We start from the raw sequence: 20054 nt of genomic DNA, 5'->3' as shown, positions 1-20054 counted from the left end.
GGATCCTGGTTATTGTGCAGGTCATAGTTCAAACCCTAAACTAGGGCTTTTTTTTTTTTTTTTTTGGTCCCAAGATGTATACCGTCTGGTCGTAGTTCTAGCAGCCAGTCAACTATAAATCACGATCTTGGCTTTTGGACCTACCAAAGGGTGCCGAGACTTCTGGTTGTGTCTTGTCGTTAGCTGGTAAGGTAGGTTAATCTGCTCTGAGGTCAGGATGTTCAGATTTTCCTCATTGTCAGGAAATCATGTTAGAGTTGGCCCTTGTTGTTGACCCCGCAGTATTAAGGCAGTCCCGGCTGGGATTTGTTTCTTGCCACTGTTGTGAGGAACTGTGTCGTTTCTATGTCTGGGATCTAGGGTTCAAGGCTGGATGAATGGTATCTGATCACCTGAGGTCTAAGTTGATTCCACATGACATATTTTCAAGGTAGGAGATATCCCTGTTTTGTAAACAACTATGAGTTCCCATCTCTAGTAGACAAGAGCTCTTTTTTTTTATATGTAAGATTTCCCCTTTATTTGGTGTGCCTTTGCAGGGGGAAGTGGTGCTACATTATAATGTCTGTGTATTTGTGGGTGGACAGAGGGGATAACAGAAACAGGTCACATACCCAAAAGCGAGGAAAAGAAAAAAAAAAAAGGAAATAAAAATGTATGCGCTCACAAATGTATATGTAGGACAAACATTTAAAAAATAAATTAATTAATTAAAAAAAAATAAAAAAATTAAAAAAAAATTTAAGGTGAGTTTTTGGGTCACACCCGGCAGCACTCAGGGGTTACTCTTGGCCCTATGCTCAGAAATCACTCTGGGCAGGCTTGGGGGACCATATGGGATGCCAGGATTCAAACCACCATCCTTCTGCATGCAAGGCAGAAGCCCTACCTCTATGCCATCTCTCCTGCCCCAAGTGTTTATTTTTGTCAGAAAAAGATTACCACCAGAAAACTCAGAAACCAAAACTTAATATTACTTTTCTTGAGGTGAGGGTCATGTAAGGTAGAGATGGAAAGGAAATATCTCTTAGTGGAATTCTTGATTCTTGACTGTGTCTTTTGATTTGTATGTTTTACATATTCCCCTAAAATAAATTAAACCCAAAATATGAAAGAAAAGACAAATTCAAAATTGAAAACAAACTTTTGAACACAATATTCTAACTATTCATCATTGGTGGGAAATATCCTAGAAACCACAACAAAAACAAAAGAATTTTTCAGAGAAATCTTAAACTTCAATCAGTAGTTTTATTGTTAGCAATAATATTTGTTTTTATAAAAACATAGTATGAATAAAAAATAAGGAAAGAATAAAGTTTATGGCATAATACCATATGTGAAAATTGGAAACACATATTCTGTTTCTATTTCACAAAGACACACCCACTATATAGTACTAGATAATGTATACAAGTTTTGGAAAAGTGAGACAAATAAAATAAGAGACTTTCCAGGGACTGGTAATGATAAAGTGCTCTGAGATAAAGGTACAACCTATAAAATTATTTGAGATATTGGTAGATAAATTAATAAATTGGCCCAATCAATTGTTGTTATCCATAGCTTTAACCTAATTTGGGGAGGGGTCTTGGGCCAAACAAGCAGTGCTCAGGAGTTACTCCTGGCTCTTGGCTCAGAAATTGCTCTTGGAAGGCTCAGGGGACCATATGGGATACCAGGAATCAAACCTGGGTCAATCGGGTGCAAAGCAAACACCATAACCACTGTGTTATCACGCTGGCCCCTCTAAAATAAATGTTAAATAAAGAAAATTGGGGAGAGAACTTGAACTCCCTGGTGTCCATCTTTACCTCTAGAACACTGGATAATGTCTGAAATATTAAATGTTTATTGAGTAAATGCACACCTAAAAGCATTCAGCATTATAAATTTTATTTGACTCTACTGACACAGATAGAACATCATAGAAAAGAAGTTTATTTCTGTCAACTTGTAAACTATCTAGAGGAGACAGTCTAGGGCATACATGGCCAAACCATAGTCACTAGGACCAAGAGAATCTACCTTGCTGTGTTGACTGTATCTATCCACTCACTTCTTCCTATGGCTTTGGTCCTCAAGGTCATTTAAGGTTCAATATGGCCATGAGAGTGTCTTCATCTCCATGATAGGTCAGATAAAAGGGAAGTGTGAAAGTTTGCTTAAAAATAACTAATTTGTGTCCTACCTTTTTTTTTGTTACTTTATTTTAAAGACCATGTATCACATAGTTGCCACAATGCATTTGTTTTTTGATAATTGGGAGAAAAATTATTTTTAAAAAGAATAGAAAGAAAATAAGAAAAAGGAATAAAAGAAAAAAGTATAGTAACAAGCAAATTTGTAAAAATTATTGTATCTCCAACTAAGTCATTGGCAGAAAGTTTAGTAAATTCTGTTGTTAGCTGACCATTGTTACTTCATTTGTTGTCAAATATTAAATGACCTCAGATATATATTGGCTTCTACATTGGTATGTTCCTATCAAACAAATAAAGCTTTCCAATAATTCAAAGCATTATTACTAATATTGTGGCTTTTGTGGAGTGTGTTCTCAGTTGCCTGGTCTCATAGAAATACAAAAATGTGGAGAGGTGCCTGCACTCACTCTAAGAAAAGTCCTCATCATATCAGCCCAAATATTTGCATAACTGGAGTTTGGTCAGATTGGTATCTCTGAAGAAAATAATAAAGGAGGGGTGAGGCAGGACCATAGGCAAAGTGACAAAGTGGTGATGGATGCAGCAGGCATGGCTTTGGCAGAGCAAGGCTTTAGTCCACTCTTTCCTACTGAGATTTCCAGCTTTCAGCTGTAAGGCCAGTATACCCATGATTTTTCACAGCTTGATTTTTATCTTTCTCAATAATGTGCCCTTCCTTTTAAAGAAACTTTATAGTAACACCAAACTCCTACAAGTACATTTGATTGGCCTAAAACAGACCATTGATCATATCTAGTCAGAAAAGCACATGAGGGAGATAGAAAAACACTATGCATATTCTGGACAAGCTGCCCAGCTGGCTATGGCATTTGGCAGAGAAGAGACAGGAACACCAGTCAAGTAGGCAGTTAATCATCTAGCTTCTCTAAGAGAAGAAACTTTAATATTTTTAGCATAAAGTTTATGCTGGAGGGCCAGAGAGATACCACAATGGTAAGGAGTTTGCCTCGCATGCGGCAGACCTGGGAAGGACCTGGTTCAATTCCCGGCATCCCATATGGTCTCTGAGCCTGCCAGGGGTGATTTCTGAATGCAGAGCCATTTCTGAGATTTCTGAGTTCCACCAGGTGTGGCCCAGAAACCAATCAATCTATCAATAAATAAAGTTTAAAAGTTTATTCTAAATGTCTAACAGAAACAGATTCCACACATTACAGGTCAGATAACACAGAGCACACACAAAATTATTTCATGTTTGTATAAAATTTAATGTGTATTTTATTGGCAAAATATACCCACCTTTCTTACTCAAGATGTGATTAAGAATAGCAGTGAGCTAGGGGGCATGTATGACCCCAAGTTTCATGGTGAATTGCCACCAATCATTTCTCAGTCTCTTTCTCCTCTACAGTTGCTTAAATCACAAAATAAGAACAGCTTTTGTTCTCTGTTAGAATATTTGCTAGAGTAGGATGAATTCTATGGGCTAAGTTCTAAAGACAGAGGGTCCTAGAGAGATACAGAAGTGAGACTGAACAAAGAACTCTGATCTCTTACCCTATCTGACCCATACCCCATCATGCATCAGGAACCATGGGTTCTTGATTCTTACCTTCCATTAAGTGAAGGTTGTATAAAGTCAGCCCCTTTAAGAAAGAGCAGTTCCAACTGTACCGCCCCTTTTAAGAGATTCAAGGTCCCTGGACTTCTCTATTAAAAAAGGCTTGAAGTATCTTGTCAAAGTCTTGCCTACAAGGCTCCCATGGACCCCACATCATGAGCCCCTCTCTGGCAGTTGGCTCTGACACCAGATAACTATCTCTATTACAATTTTTGTATTACTACTACTAATAATCAATCCAAACAGCAGTCCTCTGTGTTATGGTCCTCTGGCTAGGCGGCATGTAGAATAAAAATATAAATATAAAGTCCATGTGTTGGGTGAGGCCACCCCAGGCACAATGTTTCTAACCCCTCAGGCAGACAGGTCTAATGAAGCAGGGTAATAGAGAAATAATACACAGCAGTCAAAAAAGATATTCATTGGAGTCAGCTGGCTATATTTTCTCAAGACCTTTCTCTGCTATGAGTCTCTATGCCATGTCTGCCTATCTTCCATCTGCTTTCCATTATGAGCTCTGTGCAGCCCTGAGGTAGACTCCTTTCTTTATTATCTAGAACCCTACCCACAGAGTGAGGGAAAATCCTTGTAATCTGGATGGGCATTTACATACCAAAAGAAGAAATTAGAGAAAAAGGGAAGTTAGGGGAAGGACTTTTGTTTACCTAGGTGCACTTTAGAGAGACATATGTAGTTCATACACAGCACAATGTACAGAAATGTTCATATCTACACAGCACAGTGTACAGAAAAGTTCTCATCTGTGAAACAGCAGCAATGACCCCCAGGGGGTTTTGACTGGACCAGTGGGTAAGATCTTGCATGCTGAATACCTAGAATCCAGTACCTGTCAGACAATCCTTGAACTTTATTCCTATTAGGTTGTGTTAGGGGAAAATTCATAAAATAGATATTATAATAACTCAGATATGTGATAGATACCTGTTAAGTCCTTCTCCACCCCCACCTTGACCAGATATATATGCCTGTAAAGCCTTTCTCCACCCCACCTTCTTGATCCCCCTTGATCTGGTATTTCGCCTTGAGGCATCAAAGGCCTGCCTCCATCAGCCAACACCCACTTCTAAGTGGAACTTGACATATTTGGACAAAGGAATAAACTTCAGCTCACTCCTCCCAAGGTTCTCCCTTTTCTTTTGGAAAAGGACAATTTCACCCTCTGATTGGACATTGTGTTTAAACCCGGACTAGGGAGATTCCTTAAAAGACACCTTCCTAGTTTATCCAGGGCTTTCGGTTACAGTCTATGTGGCAATCCCAGGAGCCCAGAGATCTGGAATAAACCCGCTTTGCTTTTGCATTCTCTGAAGGTATGTTTCATGGTTTATTGAGGAAATGGGCTCCCCTCCCCCCTACCCTGGGCTGTCTCAGACCTGGGCCTTCATTGGGCCCTAGGCTTTATTGGTCCTCTTTTAACATTTGCACCACAAATATCTAACATTTTTATGTGATATTTAATATAAAGGTTTGAGTATTGACTTATTTATATTTATAGTGAACAAATTATATATAGTATATATGTGTATAGTTTATATCTATTGAATGTTCATCATAAGTAAATGCCCCATAAACAAATTCTCACTGGTGCAATTTATTACCCTCGCAGACTGCTTTTATGGGGGCTAGTTTTGTTTGTGCTCTTACTTTTTTCATTAGAGATCTGCACTTGACTTGCTTCCTTCCATCTAGCCTGGCTTACTTGTATATGGTATAAATATACCAATGTCTTTCCTTACTATTCTTGGAGCTCCTCCAGAAATCCCAGGTCAGGAAGATATTCCAAATGAGAATGGCTGTGTTTCTTCTCTTAGCCTGACACAATGCTGTGGGAATGTCTGGGACAAAAGAAGATAGTGCAGAGCAAATTATATATGGGCCCCAGAGTTGAATCAGTAGATGGGACCATGACCCACGGATAAATGGTGGTAGTCATGGTGAGTGATTATCCTGGATTCTATCTGATTCCCTTGCACAACACAGACAACAGGGAGCAGGCATCTGGTGTAAATAGGTAGGGCAGAGAGGAGCATTGCCCAGAATTGGCCCACGAAGAACCTTCAGTGCCCCTTCTTGACATTTGAGGTTGATGGGGGCAAGACATGTGCACCACATGGAAACAGTAAATAAAGGGGACAAGTCCCAGCAGATGTTAAAAGATGTGTGCCCTTCATGAAGTGAAACACATGCCTTGCACATGTAAGACCCTGAGCTAACTCTCCAGCACCACCATATTTCCTGAGGACTATTGGATGGGGCCTTCGAGAGTAACTCCAATTGGACATGCCAGGTCTCATAAGCATATGGTTCTGCCAATGCCAAAATAACAACAGTCCCCCCCATATCCCTGGAGTCCCCCAACTTAAAGCCTGGCAGGAATTCACTTGCTCCTCTGTTCCTTGACTTGACCCAGCTGCAGCCACATAGGAAGGCCATGAAGTATACTCCAGTGTTCTATGGCTTGAGTTCAAGTGCTGTTTCTGCCTAGTATAAGTTCAGACCCTCTACCTAGGATAAGTTCAGAAGGCAATTTCATGTCTTCCTTTTACTTTATCTTTTATCTCTTTATCTGTGCAATGGGTTAATAACAGCCCTTTACTGGGTGGGTAGATTCAATGAAATGGTTTGGATGATTTATCATTGGTAGAAACCAAAGTAATCAAATACTCTCCCTGGAATTTCACATCAGTAAGTGAGGGTTTGTAGACATGGACATTGCAAATTTGGTTGTGATACACACACAAAAACACACACATACACAATTTTTTATGGTTTTGCTGGAGAATAGTATTCTCTGGACTGTGGCTCTGGGGAGGAGGCTCAAGAGTAAGTCTATGGGCTGGCATTCAGTGCAGGATGGGTTGAACTCATGGACTTGTCAGCCTTACAATCGCAAGGTAGGTACTCTACCACCAAGTCATCTCCCAGCCCTTGTTTCTCTCTTCACTGGGACTAAACACAGTGCAAATTTGGAGCTTTTAAACAACATCCACTTATTATCTCAAGTATGAAGCTCAGAAGTTTGGGTTTGTTGCTGCTGAATCCACTGCTCAGCACATGGAGGTACCCAAGGAGAATCATTACTTGTGGGGAGCTCTGGGAAAGAATCCACATGCAGACACTATTAGGTGCTTCCAGTAGCCATTGCCTGATGCAATAGGACTGGCATTTGCTCTTCCTCACCTCCCCTGACCTCTCCACTATCAAACACACAACATACATGCCTTGCTCACTCCTAATTCAGTTCCTTGCAACTCTCCCTTCTGTCATTATCTGCTGCTGTGAAGGGGTCTACACCCCGTGGGGTTAGATCAGGATCCTCTCTCAATCTCTAGGTCACTGGTTTGACCACACAACTGCTAAATCCCTTTAGTACTAGTATCTGGGAGGAGGATGGACGTGTGTCCCCAACTCTCCTCCCAAAGTCCCGCAGAGCCTCCTACTTTTCTCCTTGCTCTGAATGTCTCCTTGCTCTGAGTGTCATAGGTGTCACCAAGTAAATGTTTAGAAGAGAAGTGTGGTGTGGAAAGTGGAGTCCAGTGGCAGTGGCTGGGATGAGGGTGAGAGGGAGAGGAGAAGGGAAATCAGTAGAGTAGGGGAGGTGGGTGAACTCCAGATACTATTGAAGTTGATGCAACCTAGAGCACAGACAGGATGGAGCAGCATCAGGAGAAGGAGCAGTGACAAAGGAGCAGAGAGCAAGGCCAACTCTGGTTCTCTTCTTTATTTCCATCCTGGCCCTCTGGGGCCTTGAAGCCAAACAGAAAGCAACAAGGAATAGAAAGCTTGACCATGGAAGAGAAACTGAGTTTCACTTTCAGAGTTGGGAAGAATACCAAAGTAAAAATGCACCTCAGACCCTAGGAGGAGGCAGAAGCCAATGACTAAAACTGCAACAAAAACTCAGAAAACAAAAGAGGATGAGGAGAGGGCTGACACTTAGAAGAGAAAATGCAGACAAGGGCAAAAGGAAAGTCTTGACAAGGTTTCAGTAATGCCTGGAGCTCTCCCCCCACATGGATTTCAGTGCCATCTGCTGCCTTTCTACATGCCAGCCCTGCTTCCAAAGCTTGCAGATCTCCACCCAATGCAGCCTGCTCCCCAGACACAGCAGTGACAAAAGCTGATTTGGGGCATTGGGAGCTCCAGATGGCACCCAATTTCTGCCCACAAGTCTATGCTTCTACCTCAAAGGAAGATGTCTCCTCCATCCCCGTGACCCCCTCCAGAATTCTCCTCTGATGTCCACCTATCTTTTGTGTTCCCCTTTCTCAGGCTCCTGGCCCAAGATACACTGGAAGTAGCCCAAGTTCTGGAATCCATAGATTTAGGTTAGCATCTGGACCCTTTCTGTTACTCCAAGCAACTTATTAACCTCTCCCAGGCATGGATACATCATACATCTCTCAGAATCTACCCACTGTCTCCACAGGTTTGCTGTGAGAAAATTGCAGAGCCTGGCATAAAAGAGCCAATAGCAGTAGGTCCCTCTTTTAGCCTGGCATGCAAGTTACTGGATTTCTACTGGTGCTGTGTTCAGGGCTTCCTCCAGACCCTGTGCTCAGGGGTCACTTCTAGAGGGCTCAGGGAACTAGATGGGATGCCAAGAATTGAACCTGACTGCCACAAGCAAGCAAGCTTTACCCACTGCCAGTCTGTGATTTCCTTGTCTGTGACAAAAAGGTGCAGCAGCCGGTGTGGTGGCGCTAGAGGTAAGGTGTCTGCCTTGCCAGCTCTAGCATAGGACGGACTTTTGTTCGATCCCCCAGCGTCCCATGTGGTCCCCAAGCCAGGGACGACTTCTGAGCGCATAGCCAGGAGTAACACCTGAGTGTCACTGGTGTGCCCCCCCCCCAAAAAAAAAGGTGCAGCAGAGAGGGTGAGGACAGTCTCGATACCAGAAACACTGCATTGCTATCTGCCTTTGCTGCTTGCTATTTAGATCCTCTGGGGCTGAGTCACTATTTCATACAAGACAATGATTACAATATTACATACCTCAAAAAGTAGCTTCTTTTTTATGGGGTCGGAGCAGTGTCACAAGAGGTAGAGCGTTTGCCTTTTGCACACTAAACTAGGATGGATCGCAGTTCACTCCCTGCATCCCATATGGTCCCCCAAGCCAGGAGAGATATCTGAACACATAGCCAGGAGTAACCCCTGAGTGTCACCAGGTGTGGCTCAAAAAACAAAAAAAAATGTAGCTTATTTTTTCTCCTCAGAGAGAAGGACACTATTTCTTTTCTGTCCTGAGCTGGGTAGCTGCCCATCAATCACATCAATCAATGCCCTCAGACTGCAGCTTAGAGGAGCAGAACACAGTGAGGCAGAGGCTCTCATCTCATACTTCCCTTTCCTGCAAGGTCACTCACCAGCAATCACCAAATGCTCAGACAGTTCTCTACACGACTGCACCTGCATCCAGGTATCCAAGACAAATAGATGCAACAAGGTCAAGTCAAGATGGAAATTACCCTTAAATCAGATGGAGAAGAGACCACCTGACTGGGCTCACACACACACACACACACACACACATGACAGATGTAACACAGGGGACCAGCTGCCACCTGCCACATTTGCTTAAGAGGATGCTTCTACTCCTGGGACAGCACAGGAGGGGACAGCCAAGTCCTCAGCAGGGGCTCCTAATCTCTTACTAACAAAGCCCCCAGAGCTCAAAGGCCCTGTATTATGTTTTGTACCAAATGCTGGTGGCACTGGCTCATGGGAGTATCTCCCAGTGCATATCATACTCTTCATCTTGTCTGAAATAAAGAAGCAAGATGAAAAAGAAGAGCACAAGGGAGGTGAGTAATGGCAAACAATGGACCCCAAGAGGGTTTAAAAAGAAAAAGATGATGGTAGAAGCTCCCCCAGGGAACAATGTCAATGAGTGAGAGAAGTAGAATGCCTGTCCCAATACAGGGGAGAGGGCTGGGGAAGAGGGAAATTGGGGGCATTGGTGATGGGAATGTTGCATTGGTGAAAGGGGTTATCTTTATATGACTGAAACCCAACTACAATCATGTCTGTAATCAAGGTGCTTAAATAAAGATTAAAAAAATAGGGGCCAGCGTGGTGGCACTAGAGGTAAGGTGTCTGCCTTGCCAGCACTAGCCTAAGAAGGACTGCGGTTCCATCCCCCAGCATCCCATATGGTCCCCCAAGCCAGGTGCAACTTCTGAGCGCATAGTCAGGAGTAACCCCTGAGCATCAACGGGTGTGGCCCAAAAACCAAAAACCAAAAAAAAAAAAAAAAAGATTTAAAAAATAAATAAAAATTAAAAAATTTAGTAAAATTAAATAAATAAATAAAGAGGACCTCAGCAACCACAAGGCTAATGGTTCAATGAAAGGGCCCAATGATACAGTGTTACTTGGATCCTGCTGTGCTGGGGATACCCAGGACCACCTGTGATCCTGAAGGTTAGGTTTTATATTTTTTTAAATAAAACTTTATCTTTAAAGCTAAAAAAAATGGAAAATAGTAAAAATACATGATTCCATCCCCATATTTTCCACACCTGATCCCCCAACAAATGTCACTGAAGGAAATGTTTGGGTTTGGAAATGAACCTGGGATCAGGCCATTTTGTCTAGGAGTCAGAGAAACCCAGCTCAAAAGGGTTAAGAATTCTCCCTGCACTGTAGAAGCCAGGGTATGGCCTTCTGATGCAGAGCCCACACTAGGGCAGACTCCAAGTCAGAGCCCAGAACCATGATTGGCACAGTGAACAATCAATGCAGCTAAGAAGAAAACTGCAAGTGTCCTCTCTCTGTCTCTTTCTTTCTCTCTCCTCTCTCTGTCTCTCTCTCTCTCTCTCTCTCTCTCTCTCTCTCTCTCTCTCTCTCTTTCTCTCTCTCATCCCCCACCCATCTCATATATTCATATAGAAACACACACACACACACACACACACACAATCCTTGGGGCCTTAATAGAGGCAAGTGGCCAAGAGAATCAATTCCTGTCCTATCCCCCATTGCCCAAGGGGCAGTGCTAAAGTCTTTAGTTTCATGGGCAGAAATATACAGCATCATAAACTGAAAAATAAACTCATGCATTTGTGAGGATCATGATGGATGAGCAATGGATACTTCATCCTTCACAAACAGAATATCAGCTTCCGGAAGCCCCATTAGTGGCCTATGATACTGACATTCAGAGTTGAGAAGGGATAGAGGAATTCCTCATAGAGGAATAAGAACAAAACAGGCTATGTCTGATGTCCACCTGCATGTCACTGGCATCCACATCTTACTCAGAGACACCAACAAGAGTCAAGTATCAGATTCACCCCAAATCTGCCATACATTCCTACCATTTAATCTTTATTGAATTTATGCCCTGCTGCCTTCGAAATATAAATCACAGAGAAACAGGAAATGCGTTTATTTCATTAACCCAACCAGCCTCCATTTGGGGCCTGCTGGGATCTCCCTTAGGAGTAGTTTTGCTTCCTTTCTTGCAAATATGTTGCTTTTGGTTTGCCAGCAGCAGCCACTGTGTGGCTGGACAGTCCTTTAATGACTGCTGAGCCTTGAAAGTCCTTCCTTTCCTGCTCAGGAGCTCAGACATTTTGTGTCTCCTATCTTCCTTTGCTCTGCCAGTCTCACTGGCTTTCCAGTCCCATTCCTACCTGCCAGCCACAAAGGGCATGTGTTTGTTCCCAAGGTTGAAGTCAAATAACTGGGTGACACCCAAGAGCTGATCTTTGACACATAGTGCAGGTTCCACATGCAAGAGTCTTCATGAATGGCTCTCACAATAAAAGGAGAGTTTACTCTGCTCCAACAAGCAGTGATGCATGCTTAGATGACAGAAAGGCTGTCAGATAGCATGCAGTAGAGATAGAAGTCCTGAATTCAGATCCAGCTGGATGACAGAGGTCTATGATCTCTTTGCCAAGTGAAGTTCCCTGGACAGTTCTAATCTGTTTTTGGCCCATATGCTCCTCTTCAGGATTTGCCCCCCCCCCCCATCTGACTGCCTCTACTTCCACCCCCTCCCTGCTTTCTCACTAGTTCTGTTTAGAACTGCCCTATAGAGGATACTGACCAGCTTTTGCCCCCAATTTAAGCTAGTGCAAATATAAGAGCTATTGTGTACTCGGAAGCCTGATCCTATGTGACTTCTTGTCTGGTGCTTGAAAATAAGTATTTAATATAGTGGTTTTCTATAGTTGTTCCATGGACAACCAACCAATCTGAAAGTATAATAAGGGTTGAACATAACATTCTGTTCTATACTATAGGCCATTTGCTTTTATGGTGAGGTAGGGGGTATCCCATGGAAGTTTCTCATTTAACAATAGAAGCAAATGTTGAAATGAATCACAAAAGAGTGGATGGTGGAACTGGAGTTTTCCCTCAAATACACAGACTGCAGGGCTGTGTCTTTAGTGGACATCAACATCCTATTTTTTCCCTCCCACCCCTTGTTAAAATTATATTTCAGAGAAGGAGATGATAACTTAGTGAGAGTAAATTGATGGGTCTACTTGTTACAACTCTGGTCAAAAGGTTTCTCTACAGAGCTGGCTGTTAAAGTTAGCTGCTTTTTTTCTTAGAGGTACCCTAACAGAATGGATGGACCTTTCCTTTCTTCCTGTAAGTGAGGGGAGGAGCAGGAGGAAGTTCTTTATTCATTTGCTCACGCATTCACTCATGTGATTGTTGATTCATCTATTCAAGACTGTGCATGGAACACTTTCTGTTGGAATCTCTAAGCATTTCTTCGTGTTGGGGAATGAGGATAACTCCCAGATTTCCTTTGGCTTTCTTCTAATCTTTGCTCAAGAACCCAAAACTTTCTTGCATTTATGTGAGAAAGGTCCAGATGGTGACACTTTAGAGAGATCTCCCTGGCCCTCACAGGAGTGTCTGATTGATTTAGGGGAGTAATTAGGGTCTCACTCCCTCTTAAAATCAATGACAATACTTGTGGAAACTCACACCCCAGGCTATTTATTGTCAGTATAACCTTCTCCAGCTATTTTTTGTTTTAAGAAAGACTAGCTAAGTGCCACCTAAGAGGAAGAATGAAAAACTAAATAGGTTCCTCAGGAACTGGGGTGAAGGAAACGCAAAAGGATGCTCCCCAGAAAAGTTGAAAGGACAGACACTAAAGTTGTACCACAAGTGGAGCCAGAGAAGTTTACCTCTTATTTCCTTTGGTCTGGATGCCTTAGAAAGAAAATTTAGTGGAAAAAAAATCTTTGTAGGCTGAAAAGACCCCATTTATTTGTTTTCTCCTTAGAAGCTGCATCTCTGCAGTCCTGGAGGTAAAGATTTTTGTGAAATATTCATCTATCTAGTCATTTGCGGGAAGTCTATGAAAAAAATATTTCACTTTAGAAGTAAAACAGCAGGTAAGGCAATGTCTTGCCTTAGATATGTCCAACCTGGGTTCAATACCCAGCATCACATATGATCCTCAGAAAACCACCATATGATCCTCCCAAAAACAAAATAAAAGTTACTTACAAAATGAGACAAAGGAATTTTGAACCAAATAGAAGTAGAGAGCAAGGCTATGGAAATATAATATCCAATATCTACTCAGTCACTGTTATGAAAAAAAGCTGGTTATTTTCATCAGAGGAGAGTACTGGGACCAGTAGGATGCTGAAAAATATTTATGGCACCCCAGAATCAATTGTGAGATTTTCAGAAATTTTTCTAGTCAAAGGTTTCATATAGAAAGCCAGATATAGAATGTATTACCTTAGGTATTACACCATAGGTAAATTATTATGCCATCACCTCATACCATCCCCTCTCTCACTTTCCTGATCCCAGAAAAGTGTTTGTCAAGCATTTATAAGAATAGCATTGACTGAAACTACAAATACTCCAGAGATTTAATTTTTAACTTTTATAGTGGTTTTAATGTTGTCGTGTTCTTTTTTTTCTTTTTCCCTTTTCATTGTGGTTGAGCCCATATGGTTGTACTAGCCTGAACATGTATGTTTTAGGTGTACAGAGCTACCACACCTCACTATCACTAAGTGCCAAAGACTGTCTATTCTTTTTCTTGTGTCACTTCTAGTCATAGAGACTGTCTATAGTCCAGGATATTTACGAAATTTTTTTCTAGTTGTGAATTTCACTAGTCAAGTAACAACCCTTCTGCAGGCAAAGGCATAGAACAAATTATCTAATTTAGGGTGGCAGTGGGTAGTTTCATTTCAGGTTTCTTTGGCTTCCCGCTCCTTTATTTAGGTGGTTATTCTGTATGAGGATCCTAAGATCTGGCTTAAAAAGCCCTGTTGCAGTCCAGCACCTCCTTTTCCAGATGTGCAAAGTAGTCATAAGATAAAACACAACTGGATCACAATCCCAGACACCAAAATTCCTAAGGAGAAAGTACAAGAGGTAAGACACTTGCCTTGCAGGCAGAAGTTGGAAGCCCCAGCAATACATATGGTCTTCTAAGCACAGCCAGAGGTAACTCCAGAACCAGAAATATCCCTGAAAATGGCTTCAACCTCCCCTATCCCACAATGAGGATAAGGCAGTAATAGTTTGGCAGGTATGTGGGAACAGAAACACAGCAACAAAGGTCAAGAATTTGAAGTTTGGGCCGGGCGGTGGCGCTGGAGGTAAGGTGCCTGCCTTGCCTGCGCTAGCCTAGGACGGACCGCGGTTCGATCCCCCGGCATCCCATATGGTCCCCCAAGAAGCCAGGAGCAACTTCTGAGCGCATAGCCAGGAGTAACCCCTGAGCGTCACAGGGTGTGGCCCAAAAACCAAAAAAAAAAAAAAAAAAAGAATTTGAAGTTTATTCTTTGGTCTTCTTCCACTGAGCTGTGCTCCATCATAGAAGCAGAAAGCTTGGTGGTTTGAATTCCTTGCTTGAGCACTGGATTTCCTGAAGCCATTCTTGTCCCTTTTCACTGTGTGGATTATTTCCTGCGGATCTCTACAACTAGAACTGTTCTCCCTGTCCTAATCAAAAGGGAATGGGAGCTGCCTTTCCTGTCTGGGAGCTCAGTGGTGGAATCAAACCTCAACCAATCTCCTAGAGCCTCGATGGTGAGCCTGTGACACGCGAAGGCCTTGCAGCTGGCACGCAGGAAGGTTCACAATTAAGATATGTGGCGCGGCAGGAGGCGAGTATGCCAGTGTCTGTTTTGCAGCTCACCTGGCAACAGGGCCAGACTAGCTATTGAGAGGACCAGGCATTGTGTGGCAGTTTGGGCACTTGAGCTCAAAAAGGTTAGCCATCACTGTTCTAGAGAATGTGACTCTTTAGTAGCCTGACCTGAACAGGTGCAATCAGGCTACTCCTCGGCAGAGCCTGGCCACTTCTAGACTCAGCAATCAGGCTTCATCTGTTCCCAGAAAGGCCATTGGGCAACACCTATTGGACACTACTAGGCCTAGCAATCAGGCTATACCAGTACTGGGCCAGTCTACTCCTGGCCTAGTTATCAGGTAATCACCTGTATGTGTCCAGGATGCTCCCATGATACCATCAGATTGCACTTGTGTCCGACCAGATGGTCTGCTGCACTTGTGAATGACCAGGCAGCTCCTAAGCCCCACCAAACAGTCTACACCTATGTGTGTCTGGGGGTGGGAGGGGAGGAAGGATGCTCCTAGACCAGGTAAACAGACTGCAACTCTTTTGAGTCAAGCCAGTCCTAGGCCCAGAAATCAGGCTGCATCCTTGCAGGATCAGGCTCCTCCAAGACTTGGCTGTGATGTTATACCTGCTTGGGGCTTGGCTGTGTGTGGCCAGGCCTCTCAAAATCCCCACAATCAGTCTAAATCTGTTCCCAGCCAGGCTGCTCCTAGACCTGGCAATCAGGCCTAACCTAGGTCCTGCAAACAGACCTCACCTGTACAGGGCAAACTGCTTATGGTCCAGATACTAGTAACACCAATAAGAGACCAGGTCACTCCTACATCTGGCAGTCACATGTGTGAGGCCAGATTCCTAGAAGCCTTCTTCTAGGCCCAGCAATCAGGCTACACCTCTGCCACTTCCATGCCCGGCATGGAACCATAAGTAATACAGTCAGAAACAGAATCTGGCCCATCAAGTTGTACTTGTTACTGGCTCGGTTGCTCCTAAACTTAGAGAGCAGGCTACTCCTGATAAGGGGAAGGGTGCTCCTAGGTCCAACAATGAGGATGCACCTGTGCAGGGCCAGGGCCCTCCAAAGCCAGACAATCAGGCTACACATGTGCAGTGCCAATCTACTCCTAGGCCTGGCAATTAGGCTGAACAAAAAAAAAAAAAAGAATTTGAATAATAGCATTGTAGTGGTATTGAGTATATATATACTCAGAAAGGAAGAGGCCAGGACAGAGAAAATGCTTGTCAAAGTAGCAGTGTAATATGCACCCACACTGGAGCCTTGAAAGTTCATTGGCATCTTTCATCAGTTCCTTCATTTTGAAATTCTCTTCTCAGTCAAACATATTTTCAGTGGTATCAGTTTAGCTTCATGGTCAACATTATCCACTTTTCTGAATTCCCAAAGAACTGGCTTTGAGTTTGAATTGGTACTATACAGGAGAGGCCTTTTCTCCTTACCCTCCGTGCTCCTTCCCTCCATCATCATGACTCCTAGCTAACTGCCTCTCTGAGGAGCCAGTCTGAGTAGCACCCACAGCCTGCAGCCATCTGCACTTCGCAAAGGTTAAACCCACAGCCATAGCCTCTTGGAGAACTGACCAGTAGGCCCAGTTCTCAGGGCTACAGCTGTCTTACTTCTGTGCACACAGTCTTTTGTCCAGGCTCCAATGCCTAGTGGCTCGAGTTTCTGGAATCCCTTCGGCACTGCTGAATCAGATGTTTTCAGCTTCAGTGATTCACAAATTCCAATATGCAGAACTTCCTCAGGACAACTCTTTTTTTTTTTTAAGCTTCTTTTTCCCAGCTGCCTCCAAGATGAGCTATTCCACACCCTTGGGGAGGTGTTCTATAAATCTGATTTGGGCTATGTCTGAATGAGAAGACCTAGCAAAGCTTCCTGCTCTTTGAATGAGCTCAGTTGTTACTGCTGTACTGACTCCTGCAGACCCATGCCCACAACTTGGCATCTGCAATCCCATATGGCACCAAGCAGCTGCTTTAAGCTCCACAGTTTTCTGGAAACAAGGTCCTAGGAAGTACTTAGCAGAGGAAAGAGCTTATGGAGCCTTATTGAGAACTTATGTGAGTGACATAGTTTCAGGCAGAAGGCACCCAGATACCAAAGGCCAACTATGCCCGCATCTGACATCTGAGCTACAACTCAGAACACTCAGGATGAAGCAAAATTTATCTCTGCATCCCCTTCCTCTCTCTCTCTTTTGTCTTTTTTTTTTTTTTTTTTGGTTTTTCGGGCCACACCTGTTTGATGCTCAGAGGTTACTCCTGGCTAAGCGCTCAGAAATTGCCCCTGGCTTGGGGGGACCATATGGGACGCTGGGGGATCAAACCGTGGTCCTTCCTTGGCTAGCGCTTGCAAGGCAGACACCTTACCTCTAGTGCCACCTCGTCACCCACCCCCCCTTTCTCTTAAGTGGAGTTAAGAATCTTGTGTCTACTCTATTAATTCTATCTGCAGAGACTGGATATTTTAGAACCTACCATTCAGGGAGGTACTGGGGGTAGTTGCTCTCCTATCTATATTTGGAGTGTTTGGCTGAGATCTGTGTCTTCATTTCTAATATTTCTGTTAAGTTTCTGCAGGAAAATGTCATTTACTTGAACAAGGATGTTTACAGGATAGGGTTAAAAATGATAAAGGGTTTGAGTTGGGAAAGGATTATTCTAAGGGTACAACCAAACTATGAAGATATTGGGCCCACTTCGTGGGTCACTCTTGTATTGGTCCTACTCTACAAGGACAAGTAACTAGGGCAAGTTATTATACATTTTCAATATTCTATTTCATCATCTATTAAAAACAGAGGTTGGAACACCAAGACCATAAAAGATATGAGACATATAAAAGACAGGCACACTGACTGCTGCTCTATAAACATTTGATCAGTACTAATAATGATGTTCCTTTATGCTAGTACCTTTCCATGACATAGGCATAAACTATGACAGAAATATTGTTATGAGTTCAAACGATTACATTTTATTTTCTAATTTTTACAGACTTGAAGACTATACAGAAGTTTGGCTTAAGGCCTGGTGACTAAGCTTAGAATGCAGGTAAAATGATGTCTACATTTATTTGGGTTTTGGGGTTTTTTGGTTATACTTGACAGTGATCAGGGTTTATTCCTGGATGTGTGCTCATAGATCACACCTGACAGCGCTCAGAAGACTATATGGGATACTGAGGATTAAACTCATGTAGGCCACATGCACTTGCTATACTATCACTTGCTGTACTATCATTCCATCCCCTACATCCAGGTCTCTACAACATATTTCTCTCTTTTTCTCTCTCTCTCTTTCTCATTATTTCTCTATTTTTGTTTGTCACTGTCAATTTTTTATAAAATAAATCTTATTGTGACCAAAGTAAATTTACAAATCTTTCACAGTAATATTTAAGGTACATAGTGACAATAACACAGGGCCATTCCGACCACCAGTATTGTCCTCCCTCCACCCCTGTTCCCAGTATGCCTGCCATTTCTCCCTCATTTGCCCCCCTAAACTGCTAGTGTAACTGCTCTCCTCTGTGTATTTTGTTGTAGATTGGGTATCCATTCTGTTGTTGTTGACTTTGGGTTTGATGTTTGAGTCTGATCATTTTTTATTTCCACTCAATGTTCATACGACTGTTTGGTCCTGGTACCCTCCAGTTCCCCCACCCCCCAATTCATGAGGCAGATCAAGATGATTCAAGTTATGTGGTTCTGTTGGGGGGAAAAAGAAAAAAGAAACAAACAAAAACAAACAAAAAAAACTGGGAGGATTCCGTCTAGAGATTATAAATTTCAATGTAAAAGAAGAAAAAAAAAAAAAAACCCAGCAACTACAAAAAAAGCACCCAGCTACTAAAAACAACCACCATCATATAACCATGAAAGTGAAAAAATAAAATGAAAAAAATATAAAAAATAACAAAAGAAGAAAAAAGGAAAGAAAAAATAGAAAAGAGAAGAAAATAAAAAGAATAAATAAGAAGAAAAAGAAACAAAACGAGTGCCTGCTTTGGCAGCACATATACTAAAATTGGAACGATACAGAGAAGATTAGCATGGCCCCTGCGCAAGGATGACACACAAATTCATGAAGCGTTCCATATTTAAAAGAGAAAGAGAGAGAGAGAGAGAGAGAGACAGAGAGAGAGAGACAGAGAGAGAGAGAGAGACAGAGAGAGAGAGAGAAAGTAACAAAACGAAGGAAAGAGGGCTGTTCTGTTAAGGTTCTTTTGCCTTTTTTTTTTTTTTTTTTTTTTTTGCATAGGTACAGTAAGTATTGGGGAAATTAGAAAGGAAATTCCTTTGGCCTAAGAGATACAGGGTTTCTCTTCCTTTGAAGCATACTGCTATGGGAACAACTACAGGATCCATACACATTCATTTTCACACTCCAAGTTCTTTTTATGATGCCAGGAAACTTTCTGCTCAGTTGTGGATGATAACATCACTCCTCTATAGCTAGAGATCTTGGTATTTGCGCTGGTCATAGGATGAAGACTAGAATAGTCTTTATGATTCTAGAAGTTCTGCTTCATCATTGTTGTTGTAATCAGTCTTCTGTAATTAGTGGTCTTGGTTTTTGCTTAGATCCTAGGACAAAGCCTAGGATGGACTCTTTCGTTATGGTTCCAGAAGTTCTGCTCAGTCACAGTTGGCAAAGTCAGACCTCTGAAATTAGACATCTTGGTTTTTGTACAAATCCTAGGACAAAACCTAGGCTAGGATCTTTGTTATTGGTCCCACGATAGGTTCTGTAGTTAGTGATCTTGGTTTTTGCACAAAGCAAAGAACCACGTGTCTTCTGATTTCATCTTACCATTAGGTGATGAGATAGGGCAACCTGCTCTTAGATCAAGTTGTTGCCATTTCCTCATTGTCAGGATATTATATCAAAACTGGTGCAAGTTGGTGCCAGAACGTTATTAGGACTTTATGAAAAAGCATACAAACTCCCCAGTGGGGAGTTTGGTTTCTGGGGCCGTTGCAGGGTACTCTGTTAGTTCTACATCTGGGATTTGGGGTTCTGGGTTGGATGGTTGCTGTCCAATCACATGGAGTCTAAGTTAAATCCACATGGCAAATGTTCAGGGTGGGAGACACCCCTGTACTAGGTTCTTATCCCTAGTAGATAAGAGCTT

The 20054-nt window shown here is 42.5% G+C and overlaps 1 non-coding gene across 1 annotated transcript; it reads left to right on the top strand.

The window, feature by feature from the left end:
• The first annotated feature begins 18916 nt into the window (after positions 1-18916).
• On the top strand, positions 18917-19023 carry LOC126023469 (U6 spliceosomal RNA). The gene has a single exon (XR_007500590.1). It is a non-coding gene; the product is annotated as a U6 spliceosomal RNA (small nuclear RNA).
• The last annotated feature ends 1031 nt before the right edge of the window (positions 19024-20054 follow it).

Source organism: Suncus etruscus, chromosome 11 (assembly GCF_024139225.1).
Source record: "Suncus etruscus isolate mSunEtr1 chromosome 11, mSunEtr1.pri.cur, whole genome shotgun sequence".
In the NCBI taxonomy this organism is placed as follows: domain Eukaryota; kingdom Metazoa; phylum Chordata; class Mammalia; order Eulipotyphla; family Soricidae; genus Suncus; species Suncus etruscus.
Note: the sequence above shows the minus strand (reverse complement) of the source record. Positions and strands in the feature narration are given on the sequence as shown.